Below are 19,447 nucleotides of genomic sequence, written 5' to 3' on the forward strand. Positions count from 1 at the left end.
TGAAGCTTCGTTTTGAAAGAGCAGTTTGGAAACACTCTTTTTGTACAATCTGCAAGTGGATATTTGGAGCCATTTGAGGCCTATGCTGGAAAAGGAAATACCTTCACATAAAAACTGAACAGAAGCATTCTCAGAAACTACTTTGTGTTGAGTGCATTCAACTCACAGACTTGAACTTACCTGTAGAAAGAGCAGTTTTGAAACACTCTTTTGGTAAAATCTGCAAGTGGTTATTTGGAGCACTTCGAGGCCTGTGCTGGGAAATGGAATATCTTCACCTAAAAACTACAGAGAAGCATTCTCCGAAAGTTCTTCATGATGCATTCTTTCAACTCACACAGTTGAACCTTCCTTTTGATAGAACAGTTTTGAAACACTCCTTTTGTAGAATCTGCAACTGGCTATTTGGAGCGTTTTGAGGCCTATGCTGGAAAAGGAAATATCTTCACCTAAAAACTAGACAGAAGCATTCTCAGAAACTTCTTTGTGATGAGTGCATTCAACTCACAGACTTGCACGTTCCTCTCGACAGAACAGTTTTGAAACACTCCATTTGTAGGATCTGCAAGTGTTTATTTGGAGCGCTTTGAGGCCTATGTTGGAAAAGGAAATATCTTCACATAAAAACTAGACAGAAGGATTCTCAGAAACTTCTTTGTGATGAGTGCATTCTACTCACAGTGTTGAACATTCCTTTTGATAGAACAGTTTTGAAACACTCTTTTTATAGAATCTGCAAGTGGATATTTGGAGCGCTTTGAGGCCTATGCTGGAAAAGGAAATGTCTTCACATAAAAACTAGACGGAAGCATTCCAGGAAACTTCTATTTGATAAATGCATTCAACTCACAGACTTGAACGTTCCTTTTGACAGAACTCTTTTGAAACACTCCTTTTGTAGAATTTGCAAGTGTTTATTTGGAGCGCTTTGAGGCCTAAGCTGGAAAACGAAATATCTTCACGTAAGAACTAGACAGAAGCATTCTCAGAAACTTCTTTCTGATGAGTGCATTCAACACACATACTCGAACCTTGCTTTTGAAAGAGCAGCTTTGAAACACTCTTCGTAGAATCTGCAAGTGGATATTTGGAGCGCTTTGAGGCCTATGCTGGGAAATGAAATCTCTTCACCTAAGAACTAGACGGAAGTATTCTGAGAAACTTCTCTGTGATGAGTGCATTCAAGTCACAGACTTGAACGTTCCCTTTGATAGAACAGTTTTGAAACACTCCTTTTGTAGAATCTGCAAGTGTTTATTTGGAGGGTTTTGAGGCCTATGTTGGAAAAGGAAATATCTTCATATAAAAACTAGATGGAAGCATTCTCAGAAACTTCTTTGTGATGAGTGCATTCAACTCACAGACTTGAAGCTTCCTTTTGAAAGAGCAGTTTGGAAACAAACTTCTTATAGAATCTGCAAGTGGATATTTGGAGCGCTTTGAGGCCTATTCTGGGAAGTGAAATCACTTCACCTAAAAACTAGACGGAAGCATTCTGAGAAACGTCTTTGCAATGAGTGCATTCAACTCACAGACTTGAACGTTCCTCTCGACAGAACAGTTTTGAAACACTCCGTTTGTAGAATCTGCAAGTGTTTATTTGGAGCGCTTTGAGGCTTATGTTGGAAAAGGAAATATCCTCACATAAAACTAGACAGAAGCATTCTCAGAAACTTCTTTGTGATGAGTGCATTCTACTCACACTGTTCAACCTTCCTTTTGATAGAACAGTTTTGAAACACACTTTTTGTAGAATCTGCAAGTGGATATTTGGAGCGCTTTGAGGCCTATGCTGGAAAAGGAAATGTCTTCACATAAAAACTAGACAGAAGCTTTCCAGAAAACTTCTGTGTGATAAGTGCATTCAACTCACAGACTTGAATGTTCCTTTTGATAGAACTCTTTTGAAACACTCCTTTTGTAGTATTTGCAAGTGTTTATTTGGAGCGCTTCGAGGCCTAATCTGGAAAAGGAATTATCTTCACGTAAGAAATAGACATAAGCATTCTCACAAACTTCTTTGTGATGAGTGCATTCAACACACAGAGTTGAACCTTGCTTTTGAAGGAGCAGCTTTGAAACACTCTTTTCATAGAATCTGCAAGTGAATATTTGGAGCGCTTTGAGGCCTATGCTGGGAAATGAAATTTCTTCACCTAAAAACTATACAGAAGCATTCTGAGAAACTTCTTTGTGAAGAGTGCATTCAACTGACAGGCTTGAAAGTTGCTGTTCATAGAACAGTTTTGAAACATTATGTAAGTGGAATCCGCAAGTGTTTATTCGGAGCACCTTGAGGCCTATGTTGGAAATGGAAATATCTTCACATAAAAACTAGAGAGAAGCATTCTCAGAAACTACTTTGTGATGAGTGCATTCAACTCACAGAGTTGAACCTACCAATTGATAGAGATGTTTGGAAACACTCTTTTTGTGGAATCTGCAAGTGGATATTTGGAGCCATTTTAGGCCTATGCTGGAAAAGGAAATATCTTCACATAAAAACTGAACAGAAGCATTCTCAGAAACTTCTTTGTGTTGACTGCATTCAACTCACAGACTTGAACTTACCTATAGAAAGAGCAGTTTTGAAAATCTCTTTTGGTAAAATCTGCAAGTGGTTATTTGGAGCACTTCGAGGCCTGTGCTGGAAAATGGAATATCTTCACCTAAAAACTACAGAGAAGCATTTTCAGAAAGATCTTCATGATGCATTCATTCAACTCACAGAGTTGAACCTACCCTTCGATAGAACAGTTTTGAAACACTCTTTTTGTAGAATCTGCAAGTGGATATTTGGAGCGGTTTGAGGCCTATGCAGGAAAAGGAAATATCTTCACATAAAAACTAGACAGAAGCATTCTCAGAAACTTCTGTGTGATGAGTGCATTCAGCTCACAGACTTGAACGTTCCTCTCGACAGAACAGTTTTGAAACACTCCTTTTGTAGAATCTGCAAGTGTTTATTTAGAGCGCATTGAGGCCTATGTTGGAAAACGAAATATCTTCACATAAAAACTAGACAGAAGCATTCTCAGAAACTTCTTTGTGATGAGTGGATTCTACTCACAGTGTTGAACCGTCCTTTTGATAGAACAGTTTTGAAACACTCCTTTTGTAGAATATGCAAGTGGATATTTGGATCGTTTTGCGGCCTATGCCGGAAAAGGAAATATCTTCACATAAAAACAAGACAGAAGCATTCTCAGAAACTTATGCGTGATGAGTGCATTCAACTCAAATACTTGAACGTTCCTCTCGACAGAACAGTTTTGAAACACTCCTTTTGTAGAATCTGCAAGTGTTTATTTGGAGCGCTTTGAGGCCTATGTTGGAAAAGGAAATCTTTTCACATAAAAATTAGACAGAAGCATTCACAGAAACATCTTTGTGTTGAGTGCAGTCCACTCACAGTGTTGAACATTCCTTTTGATAGAACAGTTTTGAAACACTCTTTTTGTAGAATCTGCAAGTGGATATTTGGAGCGCTTTGAGGCCTATGGTGGAAAAGGAAATGTCTTCACATAAGAACTAGACAGAACAATTCCAGGAAACTTCTGTTTGATAAGTGCATTGAAATAACAGATTTGAACGTTCCTTTTGATAGAACTCTTTTGAAACACTCCTGTTGTAAAATTTGCAAGTGTTTATTTGGAGCGCTTTGAAGCCTAAGCTGGAAAAGGAAATATCTTTACGTAAGAACTAGACAGAAGCATTCTCAGAAAAGTTTTCTGATGAGTGCATTCAACACACAGACTTGAGCCTTGCTTTTGGAAGAGCAGCTTGAAACACTCTTTTCGTAGAATCTGCAAGTGGATATTTGGAGCGCTTTGAGGCCTATGCTGGGAAATGAAATCTCTTCACCTAAAAACTAGACAGAAGCATTCTGAGTAACTTCTGTGTGATGAGTGCATTCAACTCACAGACTTGAACGTTCCCCTTGATAGAACAGTTTAGAAACACAGCTTTTGTAGAATCTGCAAGTGTTTATTTGGAGCGCTTTGAGACCTATGTTGGAAAAGGAAATATCTTCATATAAAAAGTAGACGGAAGCATTCTCAGAAACTTCTTTGTGATGAGTGCATTCAACCCACAGACTTGAAGCTTCCTTTTGAAAGGGCAGTTTGGAAACACTCTTCTTATAGAATCTGCAAGTGGATATTTAGAGCACTTTGAAGACTATGCTGGGAAATGAAACCTCTTCACCTAAAAACTAGATCGAAGCATTCTGAGAAACTTCTTGGTGATGAGTGCCTTCATCTCCCAGACTTGAACGTTCCTTTCAATAGAACAGTTTTGAAACATTCAGTTTGTAGAATCTGCAAGTGTTTATTCGGAGCACCTTGAGGCTGATGTTGGAAAAGGAAATATCTTCACATAAAAACTAGAGAGAAGCATTCTTAGAAACTTCTTCATGATGAGTGCATTCAACTCACAGACTTGAACGTTCCTTTTGTTAGAACAGTTTTGAAACATTAAGTTTGTAGTATCCGCAAGTGTTTATTCGGAGCACCTTGAGGCCTATGTTGGAAAAGGAAATATCTTCACACAGAAACTAGAGAGAAGCATTCTCAGAAACTTCTTTGTGATGAGTGGTTTCAACTCACAGAGTTGAACCTACCAATTGATAGAGAATTTTGCAAACACTCCTTTTGTAGAATCTGCAAGTGGATATTTGGAGCCGTTTGAGGCCTTTGCTGGAAAAGGAAATATCTTCACATAAAAACTGAACAGAAGCATTCTCAGAAACTTCTTTGTGTTGAGTGCATTCAACTCACAGACATTAACTTACCTATAGAAAGAGCAGTTTTGAAACATTCTTTTGGTAAAATCTGCAATTGGTTATTTGGAGCACTTCGAGGCCTGTGCTGGGAAATGGAATATCTTCACCTAAAATCTACAGAGAAGCATTCTCAGAAAGTTCTTCACGATGCGTTCATTCAGCTATCAGGGTTGAAACTTTCTTTTGAGAGAGCAGTTTTGAAAGACTCTTCTTTAAGAATCTGGAAGTGGATATTTGGAGCGTTTTGAGGCCTATGCTGGAAAACAAATATCTTCACATAAAAACTAGACAGAAGCATTCTCAGAAAATCCTGTGTGATGAGTGCATTCCACTAACAGACTTGAACGTTCCTCTTGACAGAACAGTGTTGAAACACTCCTTTTGTAGAATCTGCAAGTGTTTATTTGGAGCGCTTTGAGGCCTATGTTGGAACAGTAAATATCTTCATATAAAAACTAGAGAGAAGCATTCTCAGAAACTTCTTTGTGATGAGTGCATTCAACTCACAGAGTTGAACCTACCAATTGATAGAGAAGTTTTGAAACCCTCTTTTTGTAGAATCTGCAAGTGGATATTTGGAGCCGTATGAGGCCTATGCTGGTAAAGGAAATATCTTCACATAAAAACTGAACAGAAGCATTCTCAGAAACTTCTTTGTGTTGAGTGCATTCAACTCACAGACATGAACTTACGTAAAGAAAGAGCAGTTTTGAAACACTCTTTTGGTAATGTCTGCAAGTGGGTATTTGGAGCACTTCGAGGCCTGTGCTGGGAAATGGAATATCTTCACCTAAAAACTACAGAGAAGCATTCTCAGAAAGTTCTTCACGATGCGTTATTCAACTCACAGTGTTGAACCTTCCTTTTGGGAGAACAGTTTGAAACACTGTTTTTGCAGAATGTGCAAGTGGATATTTGGAGCGTTTTGCGGCCTATGCTTGAAAAGGAAATATCTTCACATAAAAACTAGACAGAAGCATTCTCAGAAACTCCTGCGTGATGAGTGCTTTCCACTCACAGACTTGAATGTTCCTCTCGACAGAAGAGTTTTGAAACACTCCTTTTGTAGAATCTGCAAGTGTTTATTTGGAGGGCTTTGAGGCCTATGTCGGAAAAGGAAATATCTTCACATAAAAACTAGACAGAAGCATTCTTAGAAACTTCTTTGTGATGAGTGCATTCTACTCCCAGTGTTGAACCTTCCTTTTGATAGAACAGTTTTGAAACACTCTTTTTGTAGGATATGCAAGTGGATATTTGGAATGCTTTGAGGCCTAGGCTGGAAAAGGAAATATCTTCACATAAAAACTAGACGGAAGCATTCCAGGAAACTTCTGTTGATAAGTGCATTCAACTTACAGAATTGAACGTTCCTGTTCACAGAACTCTTTTGAAACACTCCTTTTGTAGAATTTGCAAGTGTTTATTTGGAGCGCTTTCAGGCTTAAGCTGGAATAGGAAATATCTTCACGTAAGAATTAGAAAGAAGCATTCTCAGAAACTTCTCTCTAATGAGTGCATTCAACACACAGACTTGAACCTTGCTTTTGAAAGAGCAGCTTTGAAACACTCTTTTCGTAGTATCTGCAATTGTATATTTGGAGCGTTTTGAGGCCTATGCTGGGAAATGAAATATCTTCACCTAAAAACTAGACAGAAGCATTCTGAGAAACTTCTGCGTGATGAGTGCATTCAACTCACAGACTTCAACGTTCCCTTTGATAGAACAGTTTTGAAACACGCCTTTTGTAGAATCTGCAAGTGTTTATTTGGAGTGCTTTGAGGCCTATGTTGGAAAAGGAAATATCTTCACATAAAAACTAGAGAGAAGCATTCTCAGAAACTTCTTTGTGATGAGTGCATTCTACTCACGGTGTTGAACTTTCCTTTTGATAGAACAGTTTTGAAACACTCTGTTTGTAGAATCTGCTAGTGGATATTTGGAGCGCTTTTAGGCCTATGATGGAAAAGGAAATGTCTTCACATAAAAACTAGACAGAAGCATTCCAGGAAACTTCTATTTGATAAGTGCATTCAACTCACAGATTTGAACGTTCCCTTTGATAGAACAGTTTTGAAACACTCCTTTTGTAGAATCTGCAATTGTTTATTTGGAGCACTTTGAGGCCTATGTTGGAAAAGGAAATATCTTCATATAAAAACTAGACGGAAGCATTCTCAGAAACCTCTTTGTGATGAGTGCATTCAACCCACAGATTTGAAGCTTCCTTTTGAAAGAGCAGTTTGGAGACACTCTTCTTATAGAATCTGCAAGTGGATATTTGGAGCGCTTTGAGGCCTATGCTCGGAAAAGAAATCTCTTCACCTAAAAACTAGACAGAAGCATTCTGAGAAACTTCTTTGTGATGAGTGCATTCACCTGACAGACTTGAACGTTCCTTTTGATAGAACAGTTTTGAAACATTAAGTTTGTAGAATCTGCAAGTGTTTATTCGGAGCACCTTGAGGCCTATGTTGGAAAAGGAAATATCTTCACATAAAAACTAGAGAGAAGAATTCTCAGAAACTTCTTTGTGATGAGTGCATTCAACTCACAGAGTTGAACCTAACAATTGATAGAGAAGTTTTGAAACCCTCTTTTTGTAGAATCTGCAAGTGGATATTTGGAGCCGTATGAGGCCTATGCTGGAAAAGGAAATATCTTCACAAAAAAACTGAACAGAAGCCTTCTCAGAAACTTCTTTGTGTTGAGTGCATTCAACTCACAGACATGAACTTACGTATAGAAAGAGCAGTTTTGAAACACTCTTTTGGTAAAATCTGCAAGTGTTTATTTGGAGCACTTCGAGGCCTGTGCTGGGAAATGGAATATCTTCACCTAAAAACTACAGAGAAGCATTCTCAGAAAGTTCTTCGTGATGCGTTATTCAACTCACAGAGCTAAACCTTCCTTTTGGGAGAACAGTTTGAAACACTGTTTTTGTAGAATCTGCAAGTGGATTTTTGGAGCGTTTTGAGGCCTATGCTGGAAAAGGAAATATCTTCACATAAAAACTAGACAGAAGCATTCTCGGAAGATTCTTTGCATTGAGTGCATTCAACTCACAGATTTGAGCTTACCTGTAGAAAGAGCAGTTTTGAAACTCCCTTTTGGTAAAATCTGCAAGTGGTTATGTGGAGCACTTCGAGGCCTCTGCTGGGAAATGGAATATCTTCACCTAAAAACTACAGAGAAGCAATCTCAGAAAGTAATTCATGATGCGTTCATTCAACACACAGAGTTGAAACTTCCTTTTGATAGAACAGTTTTGAAACACTCTTTTTGTAGAATCTGCAAGTGGATATTTGGAGCGTTTTGAGGCCTATGCTGGAAAAGGAACTATCATCACATAAAAACTAGACAGAAGCATTCTCAGAAATTTCTGTGTGATGAGTGCATTCAACTCACAGACTTGGACGTTACTCTCGACAGAACAGTTTTGAAACTCTCCTTTTGTAGAATCTGCAACTGTTTATTTGGAGCGCATTGAGGCCTATGTTGGAAAAGGAAATATCTTCACATAAAAACTAGACAGAAGCATTCTGAGAAACTTCTTTGTGATGAGTGCATTCTACTCACAGTGTCGAACTTTCCTTTTGATAGAACAGTTTGGAATCACTCATTTTGTAGAATCTGCAAGTGGATATTTGGAGCTATTTGAGGCCTATGCTGGAAAAGGAAATATCTTCACATAAAAACTAGACAGAAGCATTCTCAGAAACTTCTGTGTGATGAGTGCATTCAACTCACAGACTTGAACGTTCCTCTCGACAGAACAGTTTTGAAACCCTCCTTTTGTAGAATCTGCAAGTGTTTATTTGAAGCGTTCGAGGCCTACGTAAGAAAAGGAAATATCTTCACATAAAAACTAGACAGAAGCATTCTCAGAAACTTCTTTGTGATGAGTGCATTCTACTGACGGTGTTGAAACTTCCTTTTGAAAGAACAGTTTTGAAACACTCTTTTTGTAGAATCTGCAAGTGTATATTTGGAGCGCTTTGAGGCCTATGCTGGAAAAGGAAATGTCTTCACATAAAAACTAGACAGAAGCATTACAGGAAACATCTGTTTGATAAGTGCATTCAACTCACAGACTTGAACGTTCCTTTTGATAGAACTCTTTTGAAACACTCCTTTTGTAGAATTTGCAAGTGTTTATTTGGAGCGCTGTGAGGCTTAAGCTGGAAAAGGAAATATCTTCATGTAAGAACTAGAGGAAGCATTCTCAGAAACTTCTTTCTGTTGAGTGCATTCAACACACCGACTTGAACCTTGCTTTTGGAAGAGCAGTTTTGAAACACTCTTTTCGTAGAATCTGCTAGTGGATATTTGGAGCGCTTTGAGGCCTAGGCTGGGAAATGAAATATCTTCACCTAAAAACTAGACCGAAGCATTCTGAGACACCTTTTTGTGATGAGTGCATTCAACTCACAGACTTGAACGTCCCCTTTGATAGAACAGTTTTGAAACACTCCTTTTGTAGAATCTGCAAGTGTTTATTTGGAGCGCCCTGAGGCCTATGTTGGAAAAGGAAATATCTTCATATAAAAACTAGACGGAAGCATTCTCAGAAACTTCTTTGTGATGAGTGCATTCAACACACAGACTTGAAGATTCCTTTTGAAAGAGCAGTTTGGAAACACTCTGCTTATAATATCTGCGAGTGGATATTTGGAGCGCTTTGAGGCCTATGCTCGGAAATGAAATCTCTTCACATAAAAACTAGAGAGAAGCATTCTGAGAAACTTCTTTGTGATGAGTGCATTCAACTGACAGACTTGGACGTTCCTTTTGATAGAACAGTTTTGAAACATTAAGTTTGTAGAATCTGCAAGTGTTTATTCGGAGCACCTTGAGGCCTACGTTGGAAAAGGAAATATCTTCACATAAAAACTAGAGAGAAGAATTCTCAGAAACTTCTTTGTGATGAGTGCATTCAACTCACAGAGTTGAACCTAACAATTGATAGAGAAGTATGGAAACACTCTTTTTGTAGAATCTGCAAATGGATATTTGGAGCGTTTTGAGGCCCATGCTGTAAAAGGAAATATCTTCACATAAAAATTAGACAGAAGCATTCTCAGAAACTTCTGTGTGATGAGTGCATTCAACTCACCGACTTGAACGTCCCTCTGGAAAGAACAGCTTTGAAACACTCCTTTTGTAGAATCTGCAAGTGTTTATTTGGAGCGCTTTGAGGCCTATGTTGGAAAAGCAAATATCTTCACATAAAAACTAGACAGAAGAATTCTCAGAAACTTTTCTGTGATGAGCGCATTCAACTCACAGACTTGAACGTTCCTCTCGACAGAAGAGTTTTGAAACACTCCTTTTGTAGGATCTGCAACTGTTTATTTGGAGCCCTTTGAGGCCTATGTTGGAAAAGGAAATATCTTCACATAAAAACTAGGAAGAAGCATTCTCAGAAACTTCTTTGTGATGAGTGCATTCTACTCACAGTGTTGAACCTCCCTTTTGATAGAATAGTTTTGAAACACTCTTTATGTAGAATCTCCAAGTCGATATTTGGAGCGATTTGAGGCCTATGCTGGAAAAGGAAATGTCTTCACATAAAAACCAGACAGAAGCATTCCAGGAAACTTCTGTTTGATAAGTGCATTCAACTCACAGACTTGAAAGTTCCTTTTGATAGAACTGATTTGAAACACTCCTTTTGTAGAATTTGCAAGTGTTTATTCGGAGCGCATTGAGGCCTAAGCTGGAAAAGGAAATATCTACAAGTAAGAACTAGACGGAAGCATTGTCAGAAACTTATTTGTAATGAGTGCATTCAACACACAGACTTCAACCTTGCTTTTGAAAGAGCAGCTTTGAAACACTCTTTTCGTAGAATCTGCAAGTGGATATTTGGAGCGCTTTGAGGCCTATCCTGGGAAATGAAATATCTTCACCTAAAAACTAGACAGAAGCATTCTGAGAAACTTCTGGGTGATAAGTGCATTCAACTCACAGACTTGAACGTTCCCTTTGATAGAACAGTTTTGAAACACGCCTTTTGTAGAATCTGCAAGTGTTTATTTGGAGCGCTTTGAGGCCTATGTTGGAAAAGGAAATATCTTCACATAAAAACTAGAGAGAAGCATTCTCAGAAACTTCTTTGTGATGAGTGCATTCTACTCACGGTGTTGAACTTTCCTTTTGATAGAACAGTTTTGAAACACTCTGTTTGTAGAATCTGCAAGTGGATATTTGGAGCGCTTTGAGGCCTATGCTGGAAAAGGAAATGTCTTCACATAAAAACTAGACAGAAGCATTCCAGGAAACTTCTATTTGATAAGTGCATTCAACTCACAGACTTGAACGTTCCCTTTGATAGAACAGTTTTGAAACACTCCTTTTGTAGAATCTGCAATTGTTTATTTGGAGCGCTTTGAGGCCTCTGTTGGAAAAGGAAATATCTTCATATAAAAACTAGACGGAAGCATTCTCAGAAACTTCTTTGTGATGAGTGCATTCAACCCACAGATTTGAAGCTTCCTTTTGAAAGAGCAGTTTGGAGACACTCTTCTTATAGAATCTGCAAGTGAATATTTGGAGCGCTTTGAGGCCTATGCTGGGAAATGAATCTCTTCACCTAAAAACTAGACAGAAGCATTCTGAGAAACTTCTTTGCGATGAGTGCATTCAACTCACAGACTTGAACGTTCCTTCTGATAGAACAGTTTTGAAACATTAAGTTTGTAGAATCTGCAAGTGTTTATTCGGAGCACCTTGAAGCCTATGTTGGAACAGTAAATATCTTCATATAAAAACTAGAGAGAAGCATTCTCAGAAACTTCTTTGTGATGAGTGCATTCAACTCACATAGTTGAACCTACCAATTGATAGAGAAGTTTTGAAACCCTCTTTTTGTAGAATCTGCAAGTGGATATTTGAAGCCGTATGAGGCCTATGCTGGAAAAGGAAATATCTTCACATAAAAACTGAACAGAAGCATTCTCAGAAACTTCTTTGTGTTGAGTGCATTCAACTCACAGACATGAACTTACGTATAGAAAGAGCAGTTTTGAAACACTCTTTTGGTAAAATCTGCAAGTGTTTATTTGGAGCACTTCGAGGCCTGTGCTGGGAAATGGAATATCTTCACCTAAAAGCTACAGAGAAGCATTCTCAGAAAGTTCTTCATGATGCGTTATTCAACTCACAGAGTTAAACCTTCCTTTTGGGAGAACAGTTTGAAACACTGTTTTTGTAGAATCTGCAAGTGGATTTTTGGAGCGTTTTGAGGCCTATGCTGGAAAAGGAAATATCTTCACATAAAAACTAGACAGAAGCATTCTCAGAAGATTCTTTGCATTGAGTGCATTCAACTCACAGACTTGAACTTACCTATAGAAAGAGCAGTTTTGAAACTCTCTTTTGGTAAAATCCGCAAGTGGTTATGTGGAGCACTTCGAGGCCTCTGCTGGGAAATGGAATATCTTCACCTAAAAACTACAGAGAAGCAATCTCAGAAAGTAATTCATGATGCGTTCATTCAACACACAGAGTTGAAACTTCCTTTTGATAGAACAGTTTTGAAACACTCTTTTTGTAGAATCTGCAAGTGGATATTTGGAGCGTTTTGAGGCCTATGCTGGAAAAGGAACTATCATCACATAAAAACCAGACAGAAGCATTCTCAGAAATTTCTGTGTGATGAGTGCATTCAACTCACAGACTTGGACGTTACTCTCGACAGAACAGTTTTGAAACACTCCTTTTGTAGAATCTGCAACTGTTTATTTGGAGCGCGTTGAGGCCTATGTTGGAAAAGGAAATATCTTCAAATAAAAACTAGACAGAAGCATTCTGAGAAACTTCTTTGTGATGAGTGCATTCTACTCACAGTGTCGAACTTTCCTTTTGATAGAACAGTTTGGAATCACTCATTTTGTAGAATCTGCAAGTGGATATTTGGAGCTATTTGAGGCCTATGCTGGAAAAGGAAATATCTTCACATAAAAACTAGACAGAAGCATTCTCAGAAACTTCTGTGTGATGAGTGCATTCAACTCACAGACTTGAACGTTCCTCTCAACAGAACAGTTTTGAAACCCTCCTTTTGTAGAATCTGCAAGTGTTTATTTGAAGCGTTCGAGGCCTACGTAAGAAAAGGAAATATCTTCACATAAAAACTAGACAGAAGCATTCTCAGAAACTTCTTTGTGATGAGTGCATTCTACTCACGGTGTTGAAGCTTCCTTTTGAAAGAACAGTTTTGAAACACTCTTTTTGTAGAATCTGCAAGTGTATATTTGGAGCGCTTTGAGGCCTATGCTGGAAAAGGAAATGTCTTCACATAAAAACTAGACAGAAGCATTCCAGGAAACATCTGTTTGATAAGTGCATTCAACTCACAGACTTGAACGTTCCTTTTGATAGAACTCTTTTGAAACACTCCTTTTGTAGAATTTGCAAGTGTTTATTTGGAGCACTGTGAGGCTTAAGCTGGAAAAGGAAATATCTTCACGTAAGAACTAGAGGAAGCATTCTCAGAAACTTCTTTCTGTTGAGTGCATTCAACACACCGACTTGAACCTTGCTTTTGGAAGAGCAGTTTTGAAACACTCTTTTCGTAGAATCTGCTAGTGGATATTTGGAGCGCTTTGAGGCCTAGGCTGGGAAATGAAATATCTTCACCTAAAAACTAGACCGAAGCATTCTGAGACACCTTTTTGTGATGAGTGCATTCAACTCACAGACTTGAACGTCCCCTTTGATAGAACAGTTTTGAAACACTCCTTTTGTAGAATCTGCAAGTGTTTATTTGGAGCGCCTTGAGGCCTATGTTGGAAAAGGAAATATCTTCATATAAAAACTAGACGGAAGCATTCTCAGAAACTTCTTTGTGATGAGTGCATTCAACACACAGACTTGAAGATTCCTTTTGAAAGAGCAGTTTGGAAACACTCTGCTTATAATATCTGCGAGTGGATATTTGGAGCGCTTTGAGGCCTATGCTCGGAAATGAAATCTCTTCACATAAAAACTAGACAGAAGCATTCTGAGAAACTTCTTTGTGATGAGTGCATTCAACTGACAGACTGGGACGTTCCTTTTGATAGAACAGTTTTGAAACATTAAGTTTGTAGAATCTGCAAGTGTTTATTCGGAGCACCTTGAGGCCTATGTTGGAAAAGGAAATATCTTCACATAAAAACTAGAGAGAAGAATTCTCAGAAACTTCTTTGTGATGAGTGCATTCAACTCACAAAGTTGAACCTAACAATTGATAGAGAAGTATGGAAACACTCTTTTTGTAGAATCTGCAAGTGGATATTTGGAGCGTTTTGAGGCCAATGCTGGAAAAGGAAATATCTTCACATAAAAACTAGACAGAAGCATTCTCAGAAACTTCTGTGTGATGAGTGCATTCAACTCACAGACTTGAACGTCCCTCTGGAAAGAACAGCTTTGAAACACTCCTTTTGTAGAATCTGCAAGTGTTTATTTGGAGCGCTTTGAGGCCTATGTTGGAAAAGCAAATATCTTCACATAAAAACTAGACAGAAGAATTCTCAGAAACTTCTGTGTGATGAGCGCATTCAACTCACAGACTTGAACGTTCCTCTCGACAGAAGAGTTTTGAAACACTCCTTTTGTAGGTTCTGCAACTGTTTATTTGGAGCCCTTTGAGGCCTATGTTGGAAAAGGAAATATCTTCACATAAAAACTAGACAGAAGCATTCTCAGAAACTTCTTTGTGATGAGTGCATTCTACTCACAGTGTTGAACCTCCCTTTTGATAGAACAGTTTTGAAACACTCTTTTTGTAGAATCTCCAAGTCGATATTTGGAGCGATTTGAGGCCTATGCTGGAAAAGGAAATGTCTTCACATAAAAACCAGACAGAAGCATTCCAGGAAACTTCTGTTTGATAAGTGCATTCAACTCACAGACTTGAAAGTTCCTTTTGATAGAACTGATTTGAAACACTCCTTTTGTAGAATTTGCAAGTGTTTATTTGGAGCGCTTTGAGGCCTAAGCTGGAAAAGGAAATATCTACAAGTAAGAACTAGACGGAAGCATTGTCAGAAACTTATTTGTAATGAGTGCATTCAACACACAGACTTCAACCTTGCTTTTGAAAGAGCAGCTTTGAAACACTCTTTTCGTAGAATCTGCAAGTGGATATTTGGAGCGCTTTGAGGCCTATCCTGGGAAATGAAATATCTTCACCTAAAAACTAGACAGAAGCATTCTGAGAAACTTCTGGGTGATAAGTGCATTCAACTCACAGACTTGAACGTTCCCTTTGATAGAACAGTTTTGAAACACGCCTTTTGTAGAATCTGCAAGTGTTTATTTGGAGCGCTTTGAGGCCTATGTTGGAAAAGGAAATATCTTCACATAAAAACTAGAGAGAAGCATTCTCAGAAACTTCTTTGTGATGAGTGCATTCTACTCACGGTGTTGAACTTTCCTTTTGATAGAACAGTTTTGAAACACTCTGTTTGTAGAATCTGCAAGTGGATATTTGGAGCGCTTTGAGGCCTATGCTGGAAAAGGAAATGTCTTCACATAAAAACTAGACAGAAGCATTCCAGGAAACTTCTATTTGATAAGTGCATTCAACTCACAGACTTGAACGTTCCCTTTGATAGAACAGTTTTGAAACACTCCTTTTGTAGAATCTGCAATTGTTTATTTGGAGCGCTTTGAGGCCTATGTTGGAAAAGGAAATATCTTCATATAAAAACTAGACGGAAGCATTCTCAGAAACTTCTTTATGATGAGTGCATTCAACCCACAGATTTGAAGCTTCCTTTTGAAAGAGCAGTTTGGAGACACTCTTCTTATAGAATCTGCAAGTGAATATTTGGAGCGCTTTGAGGCCTATGCTGGGAAATGAATCTCTTCACCTAAAAACTAGACAGAAGCATTCTGAGAAACTTCTTTGCGATGAGTGCATTCAACTCACAGACCTGAACGTTCCTTCTGATAGAACAGTTTTGAAACATTAAGTTTGTAGAATCTGCAAGTGTTTATTCGGAGCACCTTGAAGCCTATGTTGGAACAGTAAATATCTTCATATAAAAACTAGAGAGAAGCATTCTCAGAAACTTCTTTGTGATGAGTGCATTCAACTCACATAGTTGAACCTACCAATTGATAGAGAAGTTTTGAAACCCTCTTTTTGTAGAATCTGCAAGTGGATATTTGAAGCCGTATGAGGCCTATGCTGGAAAAGGAAATATCTTCACATAAAAACTGAACAGAAGCATCCTCAGAAACTTCTTTGTGTTGAGTGCATTCAACTCACAGACATGAACTTACGTATAGAAAGAGCAGTTTTGAAACACTCTTTTGGTAAAATCTGCAAGTGTTTATTTGGAGCACTTCGAGGCCTGTGCTGGGAAATGGAATATCTTCACCTAAAAACTACAGAGAAGCATTCTCAGAAAGTTCTTCATGATGCGTTATTCAACTCACAGAGTTAAACCTTCCTTTTGGGAGAACAGTTTGAAACACTGTTTTTGTAGAATCTGCAAGTGGATTTTTGGAGCGTTTTGAGGCCTATGCTGGAAAAGGAAATATCTTCAAATAAAAGCTAGACAGAAGCATTCTCAGAAGATTCTTTGCATTGAGTGCATTCAACTCACAGACTTGAACTTACCTATAGAAAGAGCAGTTTTGAAACTCTCTTTTGGTAAAATCTGCAAGTGGTTATGTGGAGCACTTCGAGGCCTCTGCTGGGAAATGGAATATCTTCACCTAAAAACTACAGAGAAGCAATCTCAGAAAGTAATTCATGATGCGTTCATTCAACACACAGAGTTGAAACTTCCTTTTGATAGAACAGTTTTGAAACACTCTTTTTGTAGAATCTGCAAGTGGATATTTGGAGCGTTTTGAGGCCTATGCTGGAAAAGGAAGTATCATCACATAAAAACTAGATAGAAGCATTCTCAGAAATTTCTGTGTGATGAGTGCATTCAACTCACAGACTTGGACGTTACTCTCGACAGAACAGTTTTGAAACACTCCTTTTGTAGAATCTGCAACTGTTTATTTGGAGCGCATTGAGGCCTATGTTGGAAAAGGAAATATCTTCACATAAAAACTAGACAGAAGCATTCTGAGAAACTTCTTTGTGATGAGTGCATTCTACTCACAGTGTCGAACTTTCCTTTTGATAGAACAGTTTGGAATCACTCATTTTGTAGAATCTGCAAGTGGATATTTGGAGCTATTTGAGGCCTATGCTGGAAAAGGAAATATCTTCACATAAAAACTAGACAGAAGCATTCTCAGAAACTTCTGTGTGATGAGTGCATTCAACTCACAGACTTGAATGTTCCTCTCGACAGAACAGTTTTGAAACCCTCCTTTTGTAGAATCTCCAAGTGTTCATTTGGAGCGTTTGAGGCCTACGTAAGAAAAGGAAATATCTTCACATAAAAACTAGACAGAAGCATTCTCAGAAACTTCTTTGTGATGAGTGCATTCTACTCACGGTGTTGAAACTTCCTTTTGAAAGAACAGTTTTGAAACACTCTTTTTGTAGAATCTGCAAGTGTATATTTGGAGCGCTTTGAGGCCTATGCTGGAAAAGGAAATGTCTTCACATAAAAACTAGACAGAAGCATTCCAGGAAACATCTGTTTGATAAGTGCATTCAACTCACAGACTTGAATGTTCCTTTAGATAGAACTCTTTAGAAACACTCCTTTTGTAGAATTTGCAAGTGTTTATTTGCAGCGCTGTGAGGCTTAAGCCGGAAAAGGAAATATATCTTCACGTAAGAACTAGAGGAAGCATTCTCAGAAACTTCTTTCTGTTGAGTGCATTCAACACACAGACTTGAACCTTGCTTTTGGAAGAGCAGTTTTGAAACACTCTTTTCGTAGAATCTGCTAGTGGATATTTGGAGCGCTTTGAGGCCTAGGCTGGGAAATGAAATATCTTCACCTAAAAACTAGACCGAAGCATTCTGAGACACCTTTTTGTGATGAGTGCATTCAACTCACAGACTTGAACGTCCCCTTTGATAGAACAGTTTTGAAACACTCCTTTTGTAGAATCTGCAAGTGTTTATTTGGAGCGCCTTGAGGCCTATGTTGGAAAAGGAAATATCTTCATATAAAAACTAGACGGAAGCATTCTCAGAAACTTCTTTGTGATGAGTGCATTCAACTCACAGACTTGAAGATTCCTTTTGAAAGAGCAGTTTGGAAACACTCTCCTTATAATATCTGCGAGTGGATATTTGGAGCGCTTTGAGGCCTATGCTCGGAAATGAAATCTCTTCACCTAAAAACTAGACAGAAGCATTCTGAGAAACTTCTTTGTGATGAGTGCATTCAACTGACAGACTTGGACGTTCCTTTTGATAGAACAGTTTTGAAACATTAAGTTTGTAGAATCTGCAAGTGTTTATTCGGAGCACCCTGAGGCCTATGTTGGAAAAGGAAATATCTTCACATAAAAACTAGAGAGAAGAATTCTCAGAAACTTCTTTGTGATCAGTGCATTCAACTCACAGAGTTGAACCTAACAATTGACAGAGAAGTATGGAAACACTCTTTTTGTAGAATCTGCAAGTGGATATTTGGAGCGTTTTGAGGCCCATGCTGGAAAAGGAAATATCTTCACATAAAAACTAGACAGAAGCATTCTCTGAAACTTCTGTGTGATGAGTGAATTCAACTCACAGACTTGAACGTCCCTCTCGAAAGAACAGCTTTGAAACCCTCCTTTTGTAGAATCTGTAAGTGTTTATTTGGAGCGCTTTGAGGCCTATGTTGGAAAAGCAAATATCTTCACATAAAAACTAGTCAGAAGAATTCTCAGAAACTTCTGTGTGATGAGCGCATTCAACTCACAGACTTGAACGTTCCTCTCGACAGAAGAGTTTTGAAACACTCCTTTTGTAGGATCTGCAACTGTTTATTTGGAGCACTTTGAGGCCTATGTTGGAAAAGGAAATATCTTCACATAAAAACTAGACAGAAGCATTCTCAGAAACTTCTTTGTGATGAGTGCATTCTACTCACAGTGTTGAACCTCCCTTTTGATAGAACAGTTTTGAAACACTCTTTTTGTAGAATCTCCAAGTCGATATTTGGAGCGATTTGAGGCCTATGCTGGAAAAGGAAATGTCTCCACATAAAAACCAGACAGAAGCATTCCAAGAAACTTCTGTTTGATAAGTGCATTCAACTCACAGACTTGAAAGTTCCTTTTGATAGAACTGATTTGAAACACTCCTTTTGTAGAATTTGCAAGTGTTTATTTGGAGCGCTTTGAGGCCTAAGCTGGAAAAGGAAATATCTACAATAAGAACTAGACGGAAGCATTGTCAGAAACTTATTTGTAATGAGTGCATTCAACACACAGACTTCAACCTTGCTTTTGAAAGAGGAGCTTTGAAACACTCTTTTCGTAGAATCTGCAAGTGGATATTTGGAGCGCTTTGAGGCCTATCCTGGGAAATGAAATATCTTCACCTAAAAACTAGACAGAAGCATTCTGAGAAACTTCTGGGTGATAAGTGCATTCAACTCACAGACTTGAACGTTCCCCTTGATAGAGCAGTTTTGAAACACGCCTTTTGTAGAATCTGCAAGTGTTTATTTGGAGCGCTTTGAGGCCTATGTTGGAAAAGGAAATATCTTCACATAAAAACTAGAGAGAAGCATTCTCAGAAACTTCTTTGT

The sequence above is a fragment of the Pongo abelii genome, chromosome 13 (assembly GCF_028885655.2).
Source record: "Pongo abelii isolate AG06213 chromosome 13, NHGRI_mPonAbe1-v2.0_pri, whole genome shotgun sequence".
Lineage (NCBI taxonomy): Eukaryota > Metazoa > Chordata > Mammalia > Primates > Hominidae > Pongo > Pongo abelii.